This window comes from Stegodyphus dumicola, chromosome 11, assembly GCF_044657685.1.
Source record: "Stegodyphus dumicola isolate Sdum_Otavi_A_Nest chromosome 11, ASM4465768v1".
Lineage (NCBI taxonomy): Eukaryota > Metazoa > Arthropoda > Arachnida > Araneae > Eresidae > Stegodyphus > Stegodyphus dumicola.
Genome location: NC_140778.1, coordinates 116008320 through 116032200, shown reverse-complemented (window position 1 = coordinate 116032200; position 23881 = coordinate 116008320). Strand labels below are relative to the sequence as shown.

The window sequence follows — 23881 nt, the reverse complement described above, 5'->3', positions numbered from 1 at the left end:
AATCTGTAAACAATTTACTTCACTTGATCTTAGCCGACAAGCGGAGAAACGATAACATGCAGTGGTTGCAAGAAACACTACCCATAGTTTCTTCTAACTGTTAACTACTGGTCAAATATTTTTTCTCTCATCCTAGCGAAGGCCACAAAATTACAATATGTAAACACAATATCAAGTATCACTTCTGTATTGGGCTAGAGATATACAGGTTGTTTCGTACTAAATGAAGCAAAAACATATATCGTAGTACAAATTGTTACAATATGCAAACACAATATCAAGTATCACTTCTGTATTGGGCAAGAGATATACAGGTTGTTTCGTACTAAATGAAGCAAAAACAAATATCGTAGTACAAATTCTGTATTCGATTTATTAGGCCCAAACAGGCTGGAATACATACAGAGTGCGTCTGTGGTATCGCTTTGCGAGGAGAGTGAAGCCGACGTAAACAAATAAGCTCTGCTAAATGACTGCAAAGAAGATGCCTTAGAAAGACACCTTCGAATCAAAATGAGACCAACAAGCAAACGTACTTATCAAGTTTACAGTATGTTTTCGCCATTTTAAGGCGATAAGATTTGAAAAATTCGTGTAGCAAATAAAATTTACAATTCGCTTTTTATTACGTGCGGAAGAAAATTTTTAAAATGCAGAAGTAAAATATCTGAACTACTACATGTGTGAATAGTATTTGTATAAGTCTACGATAACTTTTTTCCAAATCGGATATATATAAAAAACAGATATAAAGTCCACTGAAATTTCCTTCCATATTATGCTGCTCATAATTCAAATTTCACACAGAAACAATAATTATAAAACAAGCCTCCCTCCTAAAGAGAAAGAAAAATGTATATATATTTAAAAAAATTATCTAGTGTCTATTTCTATTAGCTTGTTAAAATAAATATAAAGGTATTAAGAACAAATGCAATTTTTTTTTAGAATTTATATCAATATGAATACAATAAGAGCCACTGCAATTTTTAGGTGTTGTGGTCAAGAAACAATGTAATTATATCATTTCATAAGTTTCAGTGCAAACCAAGCTAATAGAAATAGAATTCAGATTAAATTCTTTTTATACTTATTTTAATGTTTTTCCGTTTTGAAATTTACTAACCATCGTTTCCTGCATTTATTAAACATCAGATGTTACTTGAGCAACTGAAATTTCACCCAGTCTTAATTAAAGCTCGCGTAATCGATTATTTTCGGAACTTCTTAATGTTTTGTTTATATTTAACATCTGAATCGAGACGCAGTTTTCAGTTCAGCCATAATACTTTATTAGCTATTAGCATCTTCTTGTATTAATGAGACGATACATGAACGCGTTTGCGCGCTTATGGACGCAAGATTCGGCAGAACATGGTTTTATGATAGAGATTTGTACCGTTAAAAATAGCATTTAAAGAGAAAGAAAGAGAAAACTTGCAAAGGGGGAAGTGTGTGTGTGATTATGGCAAAGCCTCGAGGGCTATCTGCCTAAGAGGAGGTATGCCTTCGTGGAGGACTTTCTAAGGGAAACTGGCTCGTATACACGTTACACATGGGGAAAACCACGAAAACGCCCATGCAGCCAGCCCGTTCGCGGGATTCGAACCTCGGACCGAACTACCAGTGTTCAGCGACTTTACCGCTCGGCCGCTGGTGGGCCCTTGCAAAGGAGGAAGAATATAATTGAATATGGCTTACTTTAAAGTGTCACAATTTTATATTATTAACGTCCTATATTATTTCTATTTAATTTTTTTTTCACTTTTTTTCTGCAATAAAGAATTCAAAACACAGTATGCACAGCGCCAGCGTCTCGCAGTGGGTGGTGCTTAGAAATAAGCTGTAGCTGGAGTTTGATATTATAACCCATTTTTAATGCAGATATTGATTTTGAAAAATCTTAGGTACGGAAACAGGAGAAAATCACTGAAAAAACTTTACTTGATAATGTATAAGTTCTTTTATCGCTAACCTTTTTAGGAACATCTAATGGTATAGATGTAGTGAGTAATAAAAAATACACAGCAACACGGCTCTGATTGCAAGATATGTAATCCCATTCCAGAGAGGTGAAAAGGAGAATTTCCACCTCCAATTTCATGGAGTACACCCCAGTGCTTTTTTTTTAAGTCCTTGACATCCGCCATTCGCAGTGCTTTCTATAATTCAGGTTCCCAGATGATGCCCATGAAGTACTGCAAGAACAGGATTTCTCTTGTTTCTGACGGGCATTCTAAAAAAAAGGCGAGATGAGAACTTTTCGACATCCGTGGCATGTTCCTGAAGTGTTTCTGGGGGATTATGGTGAGACGATTTTAATTGAAGCCTGCTGTACTCTTCTAAACACTTCTGTCGGTTAGAGCTTCAAAGTCTAGTCTCTGGTTTTCTGAACGAGGTTGATGAATATCCGCAGCGTCTGCTCTTAGAGAAGAGGCGAGACGACAGGCCTTAACTTGTGAATCCCATGCATTCGCATCCGCCACTATAGAAAATTGTGTCTTATATATATATGAGAGGAGCTCTTCTCATCATACTTGGATAGATTCAGAGAGGAACGAGCAGGCATGGGTAAACCATCGGTATTGCTCCCTGGCGTCGCTACGAAATTCTTCAACACGTGAACTTCTTTGGCGCCTGCAGAAAACCTATCATCAATTTGTTGTTCGATTTGCGTTTGGACGGCAGAAAAATCTTCTTTCTGTTTGTTTTTTTGACACAAGAAACTCTGTAAACGATTTGTTGTTCACGGATAAAACTCGCTTTTCTATTTGTTCTTTGACAGAAGAAACCTTTGCTTCAATTTGTCCACCTTTACTTTCAATTGAGTCTGTTCTGACTTCCATAGCCTCAGATGTGTTTTCTCTTATGCAGGTAATTTCACTTTTCATTTCCTCTTTAGCAGCCCTTATCTCTGATTTAACGGATTCTTGACAAGATTCCATCTTTCCTTCAACGACTTTCTCCCCTTTAACTAATTCATGATCAGTTTCCATCCTTTTTTTTTTTTTTTTTTTTTTGTCGCGCTTTCATTTCTGCTTTAACAGCTTCCATCTTTCTTTCGCCAGTTTCATTTTTACGTTAACAGGTTCCATCTCTTCTTTAACGGAACTTCTTCAGCTTTCATTTCTTCTTTGAACGCAGCGAACTTTGGCATCAACTGCCTTATTTGTTCACCATTCGTCTTGTCACTGGCATTCAATAACCCTATGACACCAAAAAGTGTTGCTTGCGTACGGGTTCGTAACAGAATGAATGCAAAAAGTGTGATAAAATTTTCACAAAAATTATCCTTATCAAAAGAAATATAACAGAACGTTGGAATTTTCATCAGAGATATTCGTACAAGTGTTCACAATATCACGCAGTATAATCAGTAGTTAGACTTCAAACTACTAAAAATTTTTAATTGATAGAAAATCCCCCCCCCTCCACAAAATGCGCTTCTAAAGAGAAAGCTAAATCTGATATTTCAGTTCACACAGTACTAAAACAAGGCGCAATAACACTAATTCAGCAACTGAACTAAGATGTCTCTCTCCGGTATTTTACAGCTTTCAATCGGTCGCCAAAAATTTCCAGTAATTTCTTTACTTCTCGCAATTTCCGGTAAACAAAGAGGATGGAATTACGGTTACAGCTAACACAGTATTCTATAACGTTTCTGTCATTTCAAATGAAATTAAAGAGTTATCCATTTGTTCAGTGTTAGAAGCACGTGCTCCTATATTTTTACTTTTCCGACGTTGCAGCTGTCTGTTAAAATTTACCCCGCGCTCTATAGATGGGGAAACTCAAAAATTTTAATTATAATTGTACTAAAAATATCAAACTAAATACAAAATTCGTAACATGACTGCACGACTAAGTGAAAATATAAGAACAGCAAATGACCGTAATAAAATGTGGATTGTGTGTGCAAAAAATTCAGCATAATAAGTAGGTTAGGAATATTAGAAAAACATGCGAACCAATCATTGTAACTAAAAATGCAGGTATTAATCCTCCATATACTTTCTGATCATTTGGAATATATTACATTCGAAGTTATTTGAAATTTAGTAATTTGATTTTATTCGTCTTCTTGAAATTCCGACTGACATTTAAACGATTTTAAATTTAGGAGCTACAATTGCTCCTCAGAGCACAGTACGCAGAAGAAGAGGCTTGGAAATAAAAGAAGGTGTACCTGGAACTGAAGATTTCAATTTAGTTTTGTTAAAAATTCAAAAAACGAATATTTTTATAGATGCAAAAATAAGTGAATGAATTAAATGTTAAATATGTGGATAACATTCAGATAGGCTTCTGAACGTATTTTCCGTGTAAAATACACAAAGAAACATATATAACGGACTGATCATGTTCGTCATTAACACTGGAGTTCAAACCGTAGTTAAAGAACAGACAAAGCAAAACAGAAAAAAAATTCCAACGGGAAAGAATATAGTTGAATGTAGTTTATTTTAAAATATATATCAGTGTTTATATTACAAGCGTCATATTTTATTTGTATTTAACTTTATTTTATTATTTTCCATACTTCCTGCAGATTCCCTAAATAATTTTTTTTTAATAAGAAAGTATAAAAAAAGCTAAGGCTCTTAACCAATCAACCTGTTACTAGCTATATAATTTAAATGACTTGATGTTATTATAAGTATCTCTTTCAAATTTATACGTAAAGAATTACCTTAAACCTGAACTTCTTTAATCGTACCATTACTTAAACAACTTTAGACTTGCCTCTTCAAATTCGAATTTTAAAAATAGTGTTCTTAAACCATTGCGCTGCACGTATGTGTACAAATCACTAGCAGATCTTGACAAACGATGTATATTAAAAAAAGTGACAACTGCTTATCTTTGAAATGATGCATTGCAGTTTTCAAATAGTAGTACATAATTATAGGCGAAAAGCACTTAGGAAAAAGAATTATTATGCTTATATATTTAACATTTAAAAATAATATAGAATAGAAATACGATAATCTTATAAATAATAGAAATACGCACCATCGACATTCAGTAGAAATTCAACTCATCTTATGAGGAATGCAGTGTTTCTCTTAGTAGGCGGGGCTTAGAAATAAGGTGTTGCCAATATTTGATGCAATAGCCCCTTTTCCCAAAACACAGAGCATACAAATTGAGATTTTTGAACAAAAATTTCCAGCTACAGTGTTAATGAAAACAATGGAAATATTTATATTTTTAATTTTATAGATCTTTCAATGCTAACGTTTTAGTAACATATGAAGGAGAAGCGGACGTCAATTAAAATATCACGTAATACAGCTCTGATTGCACGTGTGAGGAGTATCTCAGTTTATAAATATTTTAAAATTTAATAATGTAAGTAGTTTAGTTTTTACTAAAAATTAAAAAATAAATTTAATTAGCTTTATTCTTTTCGAATAATACTTTAAAAGTTACTCTGAATAATAGCACTAAATTTCGGAAATGTCTGCGATTTTTCCTACACTTCTGGATAATTAACTATACCTGACACAAGAAACTGAATACCCTTTTATATCTATGCAATAAATTTGCGAAACGCACTAACTTTTCCGTATAACGAACGTATTATCGGAAAATGATATTTACGTGTGATACTACGTGATAGGATATAATGATATTGTGTGTGTAGTATATTATAAACATTGCCCTTCTCTTTCCTGCCATGCTGTGGACTTAGGGAAACAAGCAACGTGCAAATTCTTTTCTTAATTTTAGTAAGGCCGCTCCCAGAGGCAGTGCAATAACGGGCCAACCTTTGGCAAGGGCGGTATAAATACCTAACCGCAAGCCGAGTGTTCAATAATTAGATTAAATCAGGACACTCTGTCAGTGTCATATCAGATTTTAAACTGATAAGAACAGATATTTATTGAAAAATGTTAACTGCAACTTTACATCATAGTGGTGTAGGCGTTGCGGTCTCACCAATAACGCACGCAGTGCGATTTATTTTGATTCATTGTTTGTTTCGTGCAATTCACTATTCAGCGGAAGAAATTTACAATTAACAATTAATAAAATCTGTAAACAATTTACTTCACTTGATCTTAGCCGACAAGCGGAGAAACGATAACATGCAGTGGTTGCAAGAAACACTACCCATAGTTTCTTCTAACTGTTAACTACTGGTCAAATATTTTTTCTCTCATCCTAGCGAAGGCCACAAAATTACAATATGTAAACACAATATCAAGTATCACTTCTGTATTGGGCTAGAGATATACAGGTTGTTTCGTACTAAATGAAGCAAAAACATATATCGTAGTACAAATTGTTACAATATGCAAACACAATATCAAGTATCACTTCTGTATTGGGCAAGAGATATACAGGTTGTTTCGTACTAAATGAAGCAAAAACAAATATCGTAGTACAAATTCTGTATTCGATTTATTAGGCCCAAACAGGCTGGAATACATACAGAGTGCGTCTGTGGTATCGCTTTGCGAGGAGAGTGAAGCCGACGTAAACAAATAAGCTCTGCTAAATGACTGCAAAGAAGATGCCTTAGAAAGACACCTTCGAATCAAAATGAGACCAACAAGCAAACGTACTTATCAAGTTTACAGTATGTTTTCGCCATTTTAAGGCGATAAGATTTGAAAAATTCGTGTAGCAAATAAAATTTACAATTCGCTTTTTATTACGTGCGGAAGAAAATTTTTAAAATGCAGAAGTAAAATATCTGAACTACTACATGTGTGAATAGTATTTGTATAAGTCTACGATAACTTTTTTCCAAATCGGATATATATAAAAAACAGATATAAAGTCCACTGAAATTTCCTTCCATATTATGCTGCTCATAATTCAAATTTCACACAGAAACAATAATTATAAAACAAGCCTCCCTCCTAAAGAGAAAGAAAAATGTATATATATTTAAAAAAATTATCTAGTGTCTATTTCTATTAGCTTGTTAAAATAAATATAAAGGTATTAAGAACAAATGCAATTTTTTTTTAGAATTTATATCAATATGAATACAATAAGAGCCACTGCAATTTTTAGGTGTTGTGGTCAAGAAACAATGTAATTATATCATTTCATAAGTTTCAGTGCAAACCAAGCTAATAGAAATAGAATTCAGATTAAATTCTTTTTATACTTATTTTAATGTTTTTCCGTTTTGAAATTTACTAACCATCGTTTCCTGCATTTATTAAACATCAGATGTTACTTGAGCAACTGAAATTTCACCCAGTCTTAATTAAAGCTCGCGTAATCGATTATTTTCGGAACTTCTTAATGTTTTGTTTATATTTAACATCTGAATCGAGACGCAGTTTTCAGTTCAGCCATAATACTTTATTAGCTATTAGCATCTTCTTGTATTAATGAGACGATACATGAACGCGTTTGCGCGCTTATGGACGCAAGATTCGGCAGAACATGGTTTTATGATAGAGATTTGTACCGTTAAAAATAGCATTTAAAGAGAAAGAAAGAGAAAACTTGCAAAGGGGGAAGTGTGTGTGTGATTATGGCAAAGCCTCGAGGGCTATCTGCCTAAGAGGAGGTATGCCTTCGTGGAGGACTTTCTAAGGGAAACTGGCTCGTATACACGTTACACATGGGGAAAACCACGAAAACGCCCATGCAGCCAGCCCGTTCGCGGGATTCGAACCTCGGACCGAACTACCAGTGTTCAGCGACTTTACCGCTCGGCCGCTGGTGGGCCCTTGCAAAGGAGGAAGAATATAATTGAATATGGCTTACTTTAAAGTGTCACAATTTTATATTATTAACGTCCTATATTATTTCTATTTAATTTTTTTTTCACTTTTTTTCTGCAATAAAGAATTCAAAACACAGTATGCACAGCGCCAGCGTCTCGCAGTGGGTGGTGCTTAGAAATAAGCTGTAGCTGGAGTTTGATATTATAACCCATTTTTAATGCAGATATTGATTTTGAAAAATCTTAGGTACGGAAACAGGAGAAAATCACTGAAAAAACTTTACTTGATAATGTATAAGTTCTTTTATCGCTAACCTTTTTAGGAACATCTAATGGTATAGATGTAGTGAGTAATAAAAAATACACAGCAACACGGCTCTGATTGCAAGATATGTAATCCCATTCCAGAGAGGTGAAAAGGAGAATTTCCACCTCCAATTTCATGGAGTACACCCCAGTGCTTTTTTTTTAAGTCCTTGACATCCGCCATTCGCAGTGCTTTCTATAATTCAGGTTCCCAGATGATGCCCATGAAGTACTGCAAGAACAGGATTTCTCTTGTTTCTGACGGGCATTCTAAAAAAAAGGCGAGATGAGAACTTTTCGACATCCGTGGCATGTTCCTGAAGTGTTTCTGGGGGATTATGGTGAGACGATTTTAATTGAAGCCTGCTGTACTCTTCTAAACACTTCTGTCGGTTAGAGCTTCAAAGTCTAGTCTCTGGTTTTCTGAACGAGGTTGATGAATATCCGCAGCGTCTGCTCTTAGAGAAGAGGCGAGACGACAGGCCTTAACTTGTGAATCCCATGCATTCGCATCCGCCACTATAGAAAATTGTGTCTTATATATATATGAGAGGAGCTCTTCTCATCATACTTGGATAGATTCAGAGAGGAACGAGCAGGCATGGGTAAACCATCGGTATTGCTCCCTGGCGTCGCTACGAAATTCTTCAACACGTGAACTTCTTTGGCGCCTGCAGAAAACCTATCATCAATTTGTTGTTCGATTTGCGTTTGGACGGCAGAAAAATCTTCTTTCTGTTTGTTTTTTTGACACAAGAAACTCTGTAAACGATTTGTTGTTCACGGATAAAACTCGCTTTTCTATTTGTTCTTTGACAGAAGAAACCTTTGCTTCAATTTGTCCACCTTTACTTTCAATTGAGTCTGTTCTGACTTCCATAGCCTCAGATGTGTTTTCTCTTATGCAGGTAATTTCACTTTTCATTTCCTCTTTAGCAGCCCTTATCTCTGATTTAACGGATTCTTGACAAGATTCCATCTTTCCTTCAACGACTTTCTCCCCTTTAACTAATTCATGATCAGTTTCCATCCTTTTTTTTTTTTTTTTTTTTTTGTCGCGCTTTCATTTCTGCTTTAACAGCTTCCATCTTTCTTTCGCCAGTTTCATTTTTACGTTAACAGGTTCCATCTCTTCTTTAACGGAACTTCTTCAGCTTTCATTTCTTCTTTGAACGCAGCGAACTTTGGCATCAACTGCCTTATTTGTTCACCATTCGTCTTGTCACTGGCATTCAATAACCCTATGACACCAAAAAGTGTTGCTTGCGTACGGGTTCGTAACAGAATGAATGCAAAAAGTGTGATAAAATTTTCACAAAAATTATCCTTATCAAAAGAAATATAACAGAACGTTGGAATTTTCATCAGAGATATTCGTACAAGTGTTCACAATATCACGCAGTATAATCAGTAGTTAGACTTCAAACTACTAAAAATTTTTAATTGATAGAAAATCCCCCCCCCTCCACAAAATGCGCTTCTAAAGAGAAAGCTAAATCTGATATTTCAGTTCACACAGTACTAAAACAAGGCGCAATAACACTAATTCAGCAACTGAACTAAGATGTCTCTCTCCGGTATTTTACAGCTTTCAATCGGTCGCCAAAAATTTCCAGTAATTTCTTTACTTCTCGCAATTTCCGGTAAACAAAGAGGATGGAATTACGGTTACAGCTAACACAGTATTCTATAACGTTTCTGTCATTTCAAATGAAATTAAAGAGTTATCCATTTGTTCAGTGTTAGAAGCACGTGCTCCTATATTTTTACTTTTCCGACGTTGCAGCTGTCTGTTAAAATTTACCCCGCGCTCTATAGATGGGGAAACTCAAAAATTTTAATTATAATTGTACTAAAAATATCAAACTAAATACAAAATTCGTAACATGACTGCACGACTAAGTGAAAATATAAGAACAGCAAATGACCGTAATAAAATGTGGATTGTGTGTGCAAAAAATTCAGCATAATAAGTAGGTTAGGAATATTAGAAAAACATGCGAACCAATCATTGTAACTAAAAATGCAGGTATTAATCCTCCATATACTTTCTGATCATTTGGAATATATTACATTCGAAGTTATTTGAAATTTAGTAATTTGATTTTATTCGTCTTCTTGAAATTCCGACTGACATTTAAACGATTTTAAATTTAGGAGCTACAATTGCTCCTCAGAGCACAGTACGCAGAAGAAGAGGCTTGGAAATAAAAGAAGGTGTACCTGGAACTGAAGATTTCAATTTAGTTTTGTTAAAAATTCAAAAAACGAATATTTTTATAGATGCAAAAATAAGTGAATGAATTAAATGTTAAATATGTGGATAACATTCAGATAGGCTTCTGAACGTATTTTCCGTGTAAAATACACAAAGAAACATATATAACGGACTGATCATGTTCGTCATTAACACTGGAGTTCAAACCGTAGTTAAAGAACAGACAAAGCAAAACAGAAAAAAAATTCCAACGGGAAAGAATATAGTTGAATGTAGTTTATTTTAAAATATATATCAGTGTTTATATTACAAGCGTCATATTTTATTTGTATTTAACTTTATTTTATTATTTTCCATACTTCCTGCAGATTCCCTAAATAATTTTTTTTTAATAAGAAAGTATAAAAAAAGCTAAGGCTCTTAACCAATCAACCTGTTACTAGCTATATAATTTAAATGACTTGATGTTATTATAAGTATCTCTTTCAAATTTATACGTAAAGAATTACCTTAAACCTGAACTTCTTTAATCGTACCATTACTTAAACAACTTTAGACTTGCCTCTTCAAATTCGAATTTTAAAAATAGTGTTCTTAAACCATTGCGCTGCACGTATGTGTACAAATCACTAGCAGATCTTGACAAACGATGTATATTAAAAAAAGTGACAACTGCTTATCTTTGAAATGATGCATTGCAGTTTTCAAATAGTAGTACATAATTATAGGCGAAAAGCACTTAGGAAAAAGAATTATTATGCTTATATATTTAACATTTAAAAATAATATAGAATAGAAATACGATAATCTTATAAATAATAGAAATACGCACCATCGACATTCAGTAGAAATTCAACTCATCTTATGAGGAATGCAGTGTTTCTCTTAGTAGGCGGGGCTTAGAAATAAGGTGTTGCCAATATTTGATGCAATAGCCCCTTTTCCCAAAACACAGAGCATACAAATTGAGATTTTTGAACAAAAATTTCCAGCTACAGTGTTAATGAAAACAATGGAAATATTTATATTTTTAATTTTATAGATCTTTCAATGCTAACGTTTTAGTAACATATGAAGGAGAAGCGGACGTCAATTAAAATATCACGTAATACAGCTCTGATTGCACGTGTGAGGAGTATCTCAGTTTATAAATATTTTAAAATTTAATAATGTAAGTAGTTTAGTTTTTACTAAAAATTAAAAAATAAATTTAATTAGCTTTATTCTTTTCGAATAATACTTTAAAAGTTACTCTGAATAATAGCACTAAATTTCGGAAATGTCTGCGATTTTTCCTACACTTCTGGATAATTAACTATACCTGACACAAGAAACTGAATACCCTTTTATATCTATGCAATAAATTTGCGAAACGCACTAACTTTTCCGTATAACGAACGTATTATCGGAAAATGATATTTACGTGTGATACTACGTGATAGGATATAATGATATTGTGTGTGTAGTATATTATAAACATTGCCCTTCTCTTTCCTGCCATGCTGTGGACTTAGGGAAACAAGCAACGTGCAAATTCTTTTCTTAATTTTAGTAAGGCCGCTCCCAGAGGCAGTGCAATAACGGGCCAACCTTTGGCAAGGGCGGTATAAATACCTAACCGCAAGCCGAGTGTTCAATAATTAGATTAAATCAGGACACTCTGTCAGTGTCATATCAGATTTTAAACTGATAAGAACAGATATTTATTGAAAAATGTTAACTGCAACTTTACATCATAGTGGTGTAGGCGTTGCGGTCTCACCAATAACGCACGCAGTGCGATTTATTTTGATTCATTGTTTGTTTCGTGCAATTCACTATTCAGCGGAAGAAATTTACAATTAACAATTAATAAAATCTGTAAACAATTTACTTCACTTGATCTTAGCCGACAAGCGGAGAAACGATAACATGCAGTGGTTGCAAGAAACACTACCCATAGTTTCTTCTAACTGTTAACTACTGGTCAAATATTTTTTCTCTCATCCTAGCGAAGGCCACAAAATTACAATATGTAAACACAATATCAAGTATCACTTCTGTATTGGGCTAGAGATATACAGGTTGTTTCGTACTAAATGAAGCAAAAACATATATCGTAGTACAAATTGTTACAATATGCAAACACAATATCAAGTATCACTTCTGTATTGGGCAAGAGATATACAGGTTGTTTCGTACTAAATGAAGCAAAAACAAATATCGTAGTACAAATTCTGTATTCGATTTATTAGGCCCAAACAGGCTGGAATACATACAGAGTGCGTCTGTGGTATCGCTTTGCGAGGAGAGTGAAGCCGACGTAAACAAATAAGCTCTGCTAAATGACTGCAAAGAAGATGCCTTAGAAAGACACCTTCGAATCAAAATGAGACCAACAAGCAAACGTACTTATCAAGTTTACAGTATGTTTTCGCCATTTTAAGGCGATAAGATTTGAAAAATTCGTGTAGCAAATAAAATTTACAATTCGCTTTTTATTACGTGCGGAAGAAAATTTTTAAAATGCAGAAGTAAAATATCTGAACTACTACATGTGTGAATAGTATTTGTATAAGTCTACGATAACTTTTTTCCAAATCGGATATATATAAAAAACAGATATAAAGTCCACTGAAATTTCCTTCCATATTATGCTGCTCATAATTCAAATTTCACACAGAAACAATAATTATAAAACAAGCCTCCCTCCTAAAGAGAAAGAAAAATGTATATATATTTAAAAAAATTATCTAGTGTCTATTTCTATTAGCTTGTTAAAATAAATATAAAGGTATTAAGAACAAATGCAATTTTTTTTTAGAATTTATATCAATATGAATACAATAAGAGCCACTGCAATTTTTAGGTGTTGTGGTCAAGAAACAATGTAATTATATCATTTCATAAGTTTCAGTGCAAACCAAGCTAATAGAAATAGAATTCAGATTAAATTCTTTTTATACTTATTTTAATGTTTTTCCGTTTTGAAATTTACTAACCATCGTTTCCTGCATTTATTAAACATCAGATGTTACTTGAGCAACTGAAATTTCACCCAGTCTTAATTAAAGCTCGCGTAATCGATTATTTTCGGAACTTCTTAATGTTTTGTTTATATTTAACATCTGAATCGAGACGCAGTTTTCAGTTCAGCCATAATACTTTATTAGCTATTAGCATCTTCTTGTATTAATGAGACGATACATGAACGCGTTTGCGCGCTTATGGACGCAAGATTCGGCAGAACATGGTTTTATGATAGAGATTTGTACCGTTAAAAATAGCATTTAAAGAGAAAGAAAGAGAAAACTTGCAAAGGGGGAAGTGTGTGTGTGATTATGGCAAAGCCTCGAGGGCTATCTGCCTAAGAGGAGGTATGCCTTCGTGGAGGACTTTCTAAGGGAAACTGGCTCGTATACACGTTACACATGGGGAAAACCACGAAAACGCCCATGCAGCCAGCCCGTTCGCGGGATTCGAACCTCGGACCGAACTACCAGTGTTCAGCGACTTTACCGCTCGGCCGCTGGTGGGCCCTTGCAAAGGAGGAAGAATATAATTGAATATGGCTTACTTTAAAGTGTCACAATTTTATATTATTAACGTCCTATATTATTTCTATTTAATTTTTTTTTCACTTTTTTTCTGCAATAAAGAATTCAAAACACAGTATGCACAGCGCCAGCGTCTCGCAGTGGGTGGTGCTTAGAAATAAGCTGTAGCTGGAGTTTGATATTATAACCCATTTTTAATGCAGATATTGATTTTGAAAAATCTTAGGTACGGAAACAGGAGAAAATCACTGAAAAAACTTTACTTGATAATGTATAAGTTCTTTTATCGCTAACCTTTTTAGGAACATCTAATGGTATAGATGTAGTGAGTAATAAAAAATACACAGCAACACGGCTCTGATTGCAAGATATGTAATCCCATTCCAGAGAGGTGAAAAGGAGAATTTCCACCTCCAATTTCATGGAGTACACCCCAGTGCTTTTTTTTTAAGTCCTTGACATCCGCCATTCGCAGTGCTTTCTATAATTCAGGTTCCCAGATGATGCCCATGAAGTACTGCAAGAACAGGATTTCTCTTGTTTCTGACGGGCATTCTAAAAAAAAGGCGAGATGAGAACTTTTCGACATCCGTGGCATGTTCCTGAAGTGTTTCTGGGGGATTATGGTGAGACGATTTTAATTGAAGCCTGCTGTACTCTTCTAAACACTTCTGTCGGTTAGAGCTTCAAAGTCTAGTCTCTGGTTTTCTGAACGAGGTTGATGAATATCCGCAGCGTCTGCTCTTAGAGAAGAGGCGAGACGACAGGCCTTAACTTGTGAATCCCATGCATTCGCATCCGCCACTATAGAAAATTGTGTCTTATATATATATGAGAGGAGCTCTTCTCATCATACTTGGATAGATTCAGAGAGGAACGAGCAGGCATGGGTAAACCATCGGTATTGCTCCCTGGCGTCGCTACGAAATTCTTCAACACGTGAACTTCTTTGGCGCCTGCAGAAAACCTATCATCAATTTGTTGTTCGATTTGCGTTTGGACGGCAGAAAAATCTTCTTTCTGTTTGTTTTTTTGACACAAGAAACTCTGTAAACGATTTGTTGTTCACGGATAAAACTCGCTTTTCTATTTGTTCTTTGACAGAAGAAACCTTTGCTTCAATTTGTCCACCTTTACTTTCAATTGAGTCTGTTCTGACTTCCATAGCCTCAGATGTTTTTTCTCTTATGCAGGTAATTTCACTTTTCATTTCCTCTTTAGCAGCCCTTATCTCTGATTTAACGGATTCTTGACAAGATTCCATCTTTCCTTCAACGACTTTCTCCCCTTTAACTAATTCATGATCAGTTTCCATCCTTTTTTTTTTTTTTTTTTTTTTTTGTCGCGCTTTCATTTCTGCTTTAACAGCTTCCATCTTTCTTTCGCCAGTTTCATTTTTACGTTAACAGGTTCCATCTCTTCTTTAACGGAACTTCTTCAGCTTTCATTTCTTCTTTGAACGCAGCGAACTTTGGCATCAACTGCCTTATTTGTTCACCATTCGTCTTGTCACTGGCATTCAATAACCCTATGACACCAAAAAGTGTTGCTTGCGTACGGGTTCGTAACAGAATGAATGCAAAAAGTGTGATAAAATTTTCACAAAAATTATCCTTATCAAAAGAAATATAACAGAACGTTGGAATTTTCATCAGAGATATTCGTACAAGTGTTCACAATATCACGCAGTATAATCAGTAGTTAGACTTCAAACTACTAAAAATTTTTAATTGATAGAAAATCCCCCCCCCCTCCACAAAATGCGCTTCTAAAGAGAAAGCTAAATCTGATATTTCAGTTCACACAGTACTAAAACAAGGCGCAATAACACTAATTCAGCAACTGAACTAAGATGTCTCTCTCCGGTATTTTACAGCTTTCAATCGGTCGCCAAAAATTTCCAGTAATTTCTTTACTTCTCGCAATTTCCGGTAAACAAAGAGGATGGAATTACGGTTACAGCTAACACAGTATTCTATAACGTTTCTGTCATTTCAAATGAAATTAAAGAGTTATCCATTTGTTCAGTGTTAGAAGCACGTGCTCCTATATTTTTACTTTTCCGACGTTGCAGCTGTCTGTTAAAATTTACCCCGCGCTCTATAGATGGGGAAACTCAAAAATTTTAATTATAATTGTACTAAAAATATCAAACTAAATACAAAATTCGTAACATGACTGCACGACTAAGTGAAAATATAAGAACAGCAAATGACCGTAATAAAATGTGGATTGTGTGTGCAAAAAATTCAGCATAATAAGTAGGTTAGGAATATTAGAAAAACATGCGAACCAATCATTGTAACTAAAAATGCAGGTATTAATCCTCCATATACTTTCTGATCATTTGGAATATATTACATTCGAAGTTATTTGAAATTTAGTAATTTGATTTTATTCGTCTTCTTGAAATTCCGACTGACATTTAAACGATTTTAAATTTAGGAGCTACAATTGCTCCTCAGAGCACAGTACGCAGAAGAAGAGGCTTGGAAATAAAAGAAGGTGTACCTGGAACTGAAGATTTCAATTTAGTTTTGTTAAAAATTCAAAAAACGAATATTTTTATAGATGCAAAAATAAGTGAATGAATTAAATGTTAAATATGTGGATAACATTCAGATAGGCTTCTGAACGTATTTTCCGTGTAAAATACACAAAGAAACATATATAACGGACTGATCATGTTCGTCATTAACACTGGAGTTCAAACCGTAGTTAAAGAACAGACAAAGCAAAACAGAAAAAAAATTCCAACGGGAAAGAATATAGTTGAATGTAGTTTATTTTAAAATATATATCAGTGTTTATATTACAAGCGTCATATTTTATTTGTATTTAACTTTATTTTATTATTTTCCATACTTCCTGCAGATTCCCTAAATAATTTTTTTTTAATAAGAAAGTATAAAAAAAGCTAAGGCTCTTAACCAATCAACCTGTTACTAGCTATATAATTTAAATGACTTGATGTTATTATAAGTATCTCTTTCAAATTTATACGTAAAGAATTACCTTAAACCTGAACTTCTTTAATCGTACCATTACTTAAACAACTTTAGACTTGCCTCTTCAAATTCGAATTTTAAAAATAGTGTTCTTAAACCATTGCGCTGCACGTATGTGTACAAATCACTAGCAGATCTTGACAAACGATGTATATTAAAAAAAGTGACAACTGCTTATCTTTGAAATGATGCATTGCAGTTTTCAAATAGTAGTACATAATTATAGGCGAAAAGCACTTAGGAAAAAGAATTATTATGCTTATATATTTAACATTTAAAAATAATATAGAATAGAAATACGATAATCTTATAAATAATAGAAATACGCACCATCGACATTCAGTAGAAATTCAACTCATCTTATGAGGAATGCAGTGTTTCTCTTAGTAGGCGGGGCTTAGAAATAAGGTGTTGCCAATATTTGATGCAATAGCCCCTTTTCCCAAAACACAGAGCATACAAATTGAGATTTTTGAACAAAAATTTCCAGCTACAGTGTTAATGAAAACAATGGAAATATTTATATTTTTAATTTTATAGATCTTTCAATGCTAACGTTTTAGTAACATATGAAGGAGAAGCGGACGTCAATTAAAATATCACGTAATACAGCTCTGATTGCACGTGTGAGGAGTATCTCAGTTTATAAATATTTTAAAATTTAATAATGTAAGTAGTTTAGTTTTTACTAAAAATTAAAAAATAAATTTAATTAGCTTTATTCTTTTCGAATAATACTTTAAAAGTTACTCTGAATAATAGCACTAAATTTCGGAAATGTCTGCGATTTTTCCTACACTTCTGGATAATTAACTATACCTGACACAAGAAACTGAATACCCTTTTATATCTATGCAATAAATTTGCGAAACGCACTAACTTTTCCGTATAACGAACGTATTATCGGAAAATGATATTTACGTGTGATACTACGTGATAGGATATAATGATATTGTGTGTGTAGTATATTATAAACATTGCCCTTCTCTTTCCTGCCATGCTGTGGACTTAGGGAAACAAGCAACGTGCAAATTCTTTTCTTAATTTTAGTAAGGCCGCTCCCAGAGGCAGTGCAATAACGGGACAACCTTTGGCAAGGGCGGTATAAATACCTAACCGCAAGCCGAGTGTTCAAAAATTAGATTAAAATCAGGACACTCTGTAAGTGTCATATCAGATTTTAAACTGATAAGAACAGATATTTATTGAAAAATGTTAACTGCAACTTTACATCATAGTGGTGTAGGCGTTGCGGTCTCACCAATAACGCACGCAGTGCGATTTATTTTGATTCATTGTTTGTTTCGTGCAATTCACTATTCAGCGGAAGAAATTTACAATTAACAATTAATAAAATCTGTAAACAATTTACTTCACTTGATCTTAGCCGACAAGCCGAGAAACGATAACATGCAGTGGTTGCAAGAAACACTACCCATAGTTTCTTCTAACTGTTAACTACTGGTCAAATATTTTTTCTCTCATCCTAGCGAAGGCCACAAAATTACAATATGTAAACACAATATCAAGTATCACTTCTGTATTGGGCTAGAGATATACAGGTTGTTTCGTACTAAATGAAGCAAAAACATATATCGTAGTACAAATTGTTACAATATGCAAACACAATATCAAGTATCACTTCTGTATTGGGCAAGAGATATACAGGTTGTTTCGTACTAAATGAAGCAAAAACAAATATCGTAGTACAAATTCTGTATTCGATTTATTAGGCCCAAACAGGCTGGAATACATACAGAGTGCGTCTGTGGTATCGCTTTGCGAGGAGAGTGAAGCCGACGTAAACAAATAAGCTCTGCTAAATGACTGCAAAGAAGATGCCTTAGAAAGACACCTTCGAATCAAAATGAGACCAACAAGCAAACGTACTTATCAAGTTTACAGTATGTTTTCGCCATTTTAAGGCGATAAGATTTGAAAAATTCGTGTAGCAAATAAAATTTACAATTCGCTTTTTATTACGTGCGGAAGAAAATTTTTAAAATGCAGAAGTAAAATATCTGAACTACTACATGTGTGAATAGTATTTGTATAAGTCTACGATAACTTTTTTCCAAATCGGATATATATAAAAAACAGATATAAAGTCCACTGAAATTTCCTTCCATATTATGCTGCTCATAATTCAAATTTCACACAGAAACACTAATTATAAAACAAGCCTCCCTCCTAAAGAGAAAGAAAAATGTATATATATTTAAAAAAATTATCTAGTGTCTATTTCTATTAGCTTGTTAAAATAAATATAAAGGTATTAAGAACAAATGCAATTTTTTTTTAGAATTTATATCAATATGAATATAATAAGAGCCACTGCAATTTTTAGGTGTTGTGGTCAAGAAACAATGTAATTATATCATTTCATAAGTTTCAGTGCAAACCAAGCTAATAGAAATAGAATTCAGATTAAATTCTTTTTATACTTATTTTAATGTTTTTCCGTTTTGAAATTTACTAACCATCGTTTCCTGCATTTATTAAACATCAGATGTTACTTGAGCAACTGAAATTTCACCCAGTCTTAATTAAAGCTCGCGTAATCGATTATTTTCGGAACTTCTTAATGTTTTGTTTATATTTAACATCTGAATCGAGACGCAGTTTTCAGTTCAGCCATAATACTTTATTAGCTATTAGCATCTTCTTGTATTAATGAGACGATACATGAACGCGTTTGCGCGCTTATGGACGCAAGATTCGGCAGAACATGGTTTTATGATAGAGATTTGTACCGTTAAAAATAGCATTTAAAGAGAAAGAAAGAGAAAACTTGCAAAGGGGGAAGTGTGTGTGTGATTATGGCAAAGCCTCGAGGCCTATCTGCCTAAGAGGAGGTATGCCTTCGTGGAGGACTTTCTAAGGGAAACTGGATCGTATACACGTTACACATGGGGAAAACTACGAAAACGCCCATGCAGCCAGCCCGTTCGCGGGATTCGAACCTCGGACCGAACTACCAGTGTTCAGCGACTTTACCGCTCGGCCGCTGGTGGGCCCTTGCAAAGGAGGAAGAATATAATTGAATATGGCTTACTTTAAAGTGTCACAATTTTATATTATTAACGTCCTATATTATTTCTATTTAATTTTTTTTTTCACTTTTTTTCTGCAATAAAGAATTCAAAACACTGTATGCACAGCGCCAGCGTCTCGCAGTGGGTGGTTCTTAGAAATAAGCTGTAGCTGGAGTTTGATATTATAACCCATTTTTAATGCAGATATTGATTTTGAAAAATCTTAGGTACGGAAACAGGAGAAAATCACTGAAAAAACTTTACTTGATAATGTATAAGTTCTTTTATCGCTAACCTTTTTAGGAACATCTAATGGTATAGATGTAGTGAGTAATAAAAAATACACAGCAACACGGCTCTGATTGCAAGATATGTAATCCCATTCCAGAGAGGTGAAAAGGAGAATTTCCACATCGAATTTCATGGAATTCCCCCCGGTGCTTTTTTTTTTTTTTTTTTTTAAGTCCTTGACATCCGCCATTCGCAGTGCTTTCTATAATTCAGGTTCCCAGATGATGTCCATGAAGTACTGCAAGAACAGGATTTCTCTTGTTTCTGACGGGCATTCTAAAAAAAAAGGCGAGATGAGAACTTTTCGACATCCGTGGCATGTTCCTGAAGTGTTTCTGGGGGATTATGGTGAGACGATTTTAATTGAAGCCTGCTGTACTCTTCTAAACACTTCTGTCGGTTAGAGCTTCAAAGTCTAGTCTCTGGTTTTCTGAACGAGGTTGATGAATATCCGCAGCGTCTGCTCTTAGAGAAAAGGCGAGACGACAGGCCTTAACTTGTGAATCCCATGCATTCGCATCCGCCACTATAGAAAATTGTGTCTTATATATATATGAGAGGAGCTCTTCTCATCATACTTGGATAGATTCAGAGAGGAACGAGCAGGCATGGGTAAACCATCAGTATTGCTCCCTGGCGTCGCTACGAAATTCTTCAACACGTGAACTTCTTTGGCGCCTGCAGAAAACCTATCATCAATTTGTTGTTCGATTTGCGTTTGGACGGCAGAAAAATCTTCTTTCTGTTTGTTTTTTTGACACAAGAAACTCTGTAAACGATTTGTTGTTCACGGATAAAACTCGCTTTTCTATTTGTTCTTTGACAGAAGAAACCTTTGCTTCAATTTGTCCACCTTTACTTTCAATTGAGTCTGTTCTGACTTCCATAGCCTCAGATGTGTTTTCTCTTATGCAGGTCATTTCACTTTTCATTTCCTCTTTAGCAGCCCTTATCTCTGATTTAACGGATTCTTGACAAGATTCCATCTTTCCTTCAACGACTTTCTCCCCTTTAACTAATTCATGATCAGTTTCCATCCTTTTTTTTTTTTTTTTTTTTTTTTTTTTTTTTTTTTTTTGTCGCGCTTTCATTTCTGCTTTAACAGCTTCCATCTTTCTTTCGCCAGTTTCATTTTTACGTTAACAGGTTCCATCTCTTCTTTAACGGAACTTCTTCAGCTTTCATTTCTTCTTTGAACGCAGCGAACTTTGGCATCAACTGCCTTATTTGTTCACCATTCGTCTTGTCACTGGCGTTCAATAACCCTATGACACCAAAAAGTGTTGCTTGCGTACGGGTTCGTAACAGAATGAATGCAAAAAGTGTGATAAAATTTTCACAAAAATTATCCTTATCAAAAGAAATATAACAGAACGTTGGAATTTTCATCAGAGATATTCGTACAAGTGTTCACAATATCACGCAGTATAATCAGTAGTTAGACTTCAAACTACTAAAAATTTTTAATTGATAGAAAATCCCCCCCCTCCACAAAATGCGCTTCTAAAGAGAAAGCTAAATCTGATATTTCAGTTCACACAGTACTAAAACAAGGCGCAATAACACTAATTCAGCAACTGAACTAAGATGTCTCTCTCCGGTATTTTACAGCTTTCAATCGGTCGCCAAAAATTTCCAGTAATTTATTTACTTCTCGCAATTTCCGGTAAACAAAGAGGATGGAATTACGGTTACAGCTAACACAGTATTCTATAACGTTTCTGTCATTTCAAATGAAATTAAAGAGTTATCCATTTGTTCAGTGTTAGAAGCAAGTGCTCCTATATTTTTACTTTTCCGACGTTGCAGCTGTCTGTTAAAATTTACCCCGCGCTCTATAGATGGGGAAACTCAAAAATTTTAATTATAATTGTACTAAAAATATCAAACTAAATACAAAATTCGTAACATGACTGCACGACTAAGTGAAAATATAAGAACAGCAAATGACCGTAATAAAATGTGGATTGTGTGTGCAAAAAATTCAGCATAATAAGTAGGTTAGGGATATTAGAAAAACATGCGAACCAATCATTGTAACTAAAAATGCAGGTATTTATCCTCCATATACTTTCTGATCATTTGGAATATATTACATTCGAAGTTATTTGAAATTTAGTAATTTGATTTTATTCGTCTTCTTGAAATTCCGACTGACATTTAAACGATTTTAAATTTAGGAGCTACAATTGCTCCTCAGAGCACAGTACGCAGAAGAAGAGGCTTGGAAATAAAAGAAGGTGTACCTGGAACTGAAGATTTCAATTTAGTTTTGTTAAAAATTCAAAAAACGAATATTTTTATAGATGCAAAAATAAGTGAATGAATTAAATGTTAAATATGTGGATAACATTCAGATAGGCTTCTGAACGTATTTTCCGTGTAAAATACACAAAGAAACATATATAACGGACTGATCATGTTCGTCATTAACACTGGAGTTCAAACCGTAGTTAAAGAACAGACAAAGCAAAACAGAAAAAAAATTCCAACGGGAAAGAATATAGTTGAATGTAGTTTATTTTAAAATATATATCAGTGTTTATATTACAAGCGTCATATTTTATTTGTATTTAACTTTATTTTATTATTTTCCATCCTTCCTGCAGATTCCCTAAATAATTTTTTATTAATAAGAAAGTATAAAAAAAGCTAAGGCTCTTAACCAATCAACCTGTTACTAGCTATATAATTTAAATGACTTGATGTTATTATAAGTATCTCTTTCAAATTTATACGTAAAGAATTACCTTAAACCTGAACTTCTTTAATCGTACCATTACTTAAACAACTTTAGACTTGCCTCTTCAAATTCGAATTTTAAAAATAGTGTTCTTAAACCATTGCGCTGCACGTATGTGTATAAATCACTAGCAGATCTTGACAAACCATGTATATTAAAAAAAGTGACCACTGCTTATCTTTGAAATGATGCATTGCAGTTTTCAAATAGTAGTACATAATGATAGGCGAAAAGCACTTAGGAAAAAGAATTATTATGCTTATATATTTAACATTTAAAAATAATATAGAATAGAAATACGATAATCTTATAAATAATAGAAATACGCACCATCGACATTCAGTAGAAATTCAACTCATCTTATGAGGAATGCAGTGTTTCTCTTAGTAGGCGGGGCTTAGAAATAAGGTGTTGCCAATATTTGATGCAATAGCCCCTTTTCCCAAAACACAGAGCATACAAATTGAGATTTTTGAACAAAAATTTCCAGCTACAGTGTTAATGAAAACAATGGAAATATTTATATTTTTAATTTTATAGATCTTTCAATGCTAACGTTTTAGTAACATATGAAGGAGAAGCGGACGTCAATTAAAATATCACGTAATACAGCTCTGATTGCACGTGTGAGGAGTATCTCAGTTTATAAATATTTTAAAATTTAATAATGTAAGTAGTTTAGTTTTTACTAAAAATTAAAAAATAAATTTAATTAGCTTTATTCTTTTCGAATAATACTTTAAAAGTTACTCTGAATAATAGCACTAAATTTCGGAAATGTCTGCGATTTTTCCTACACTTCTGGATAATTAACTATACCTGACACAAGAAACTGAATACCCTTTTATATCTATGCAATAAATTTGCGAAACGCACTAACTTTTCCGTATAACGAACGTATTATCGGAAAATGATATTTACGTGTGATACTACGTGATAGGATATAAAGATATTGTGTGTGTAGTATATTATAAACATTGCCATTCTCTTTCCTGCCATGCTGTGGACTTAGGGAAACAAGCAACGTGCAAATTCTTTTCTTAAT

At 33.9% G+C, this 23881-nt stretch overlaps 3 pseudogenes; all 3 read right to left on the bottom strand.

Moving 5' to 3' along the window:
- Positions 1–5731: 5731 nt before the first annotated feature.
- Positions 5732–5904, bottom strand: LOC146994353 (U2 spliceosomal RNA; annotated as a pseudogene).
- A 5866-nt stretch (positions 5905–11770) lies between these two features.
- Positions 11771–11943, bottom strand: LOC146994352 (U2 spliceosomal RNA; annotated as a pseudogene).
- A 5869-nt stretch (positions 11944–17812) lies between these two features.
- LOC146994351 (U2 spliceosomal RNA) lies at positions 17813–17986 on the bottom strand (annotated as a pseudogene).
- Positions 17987–23881: the final 5895 nt, after the last annotated feature.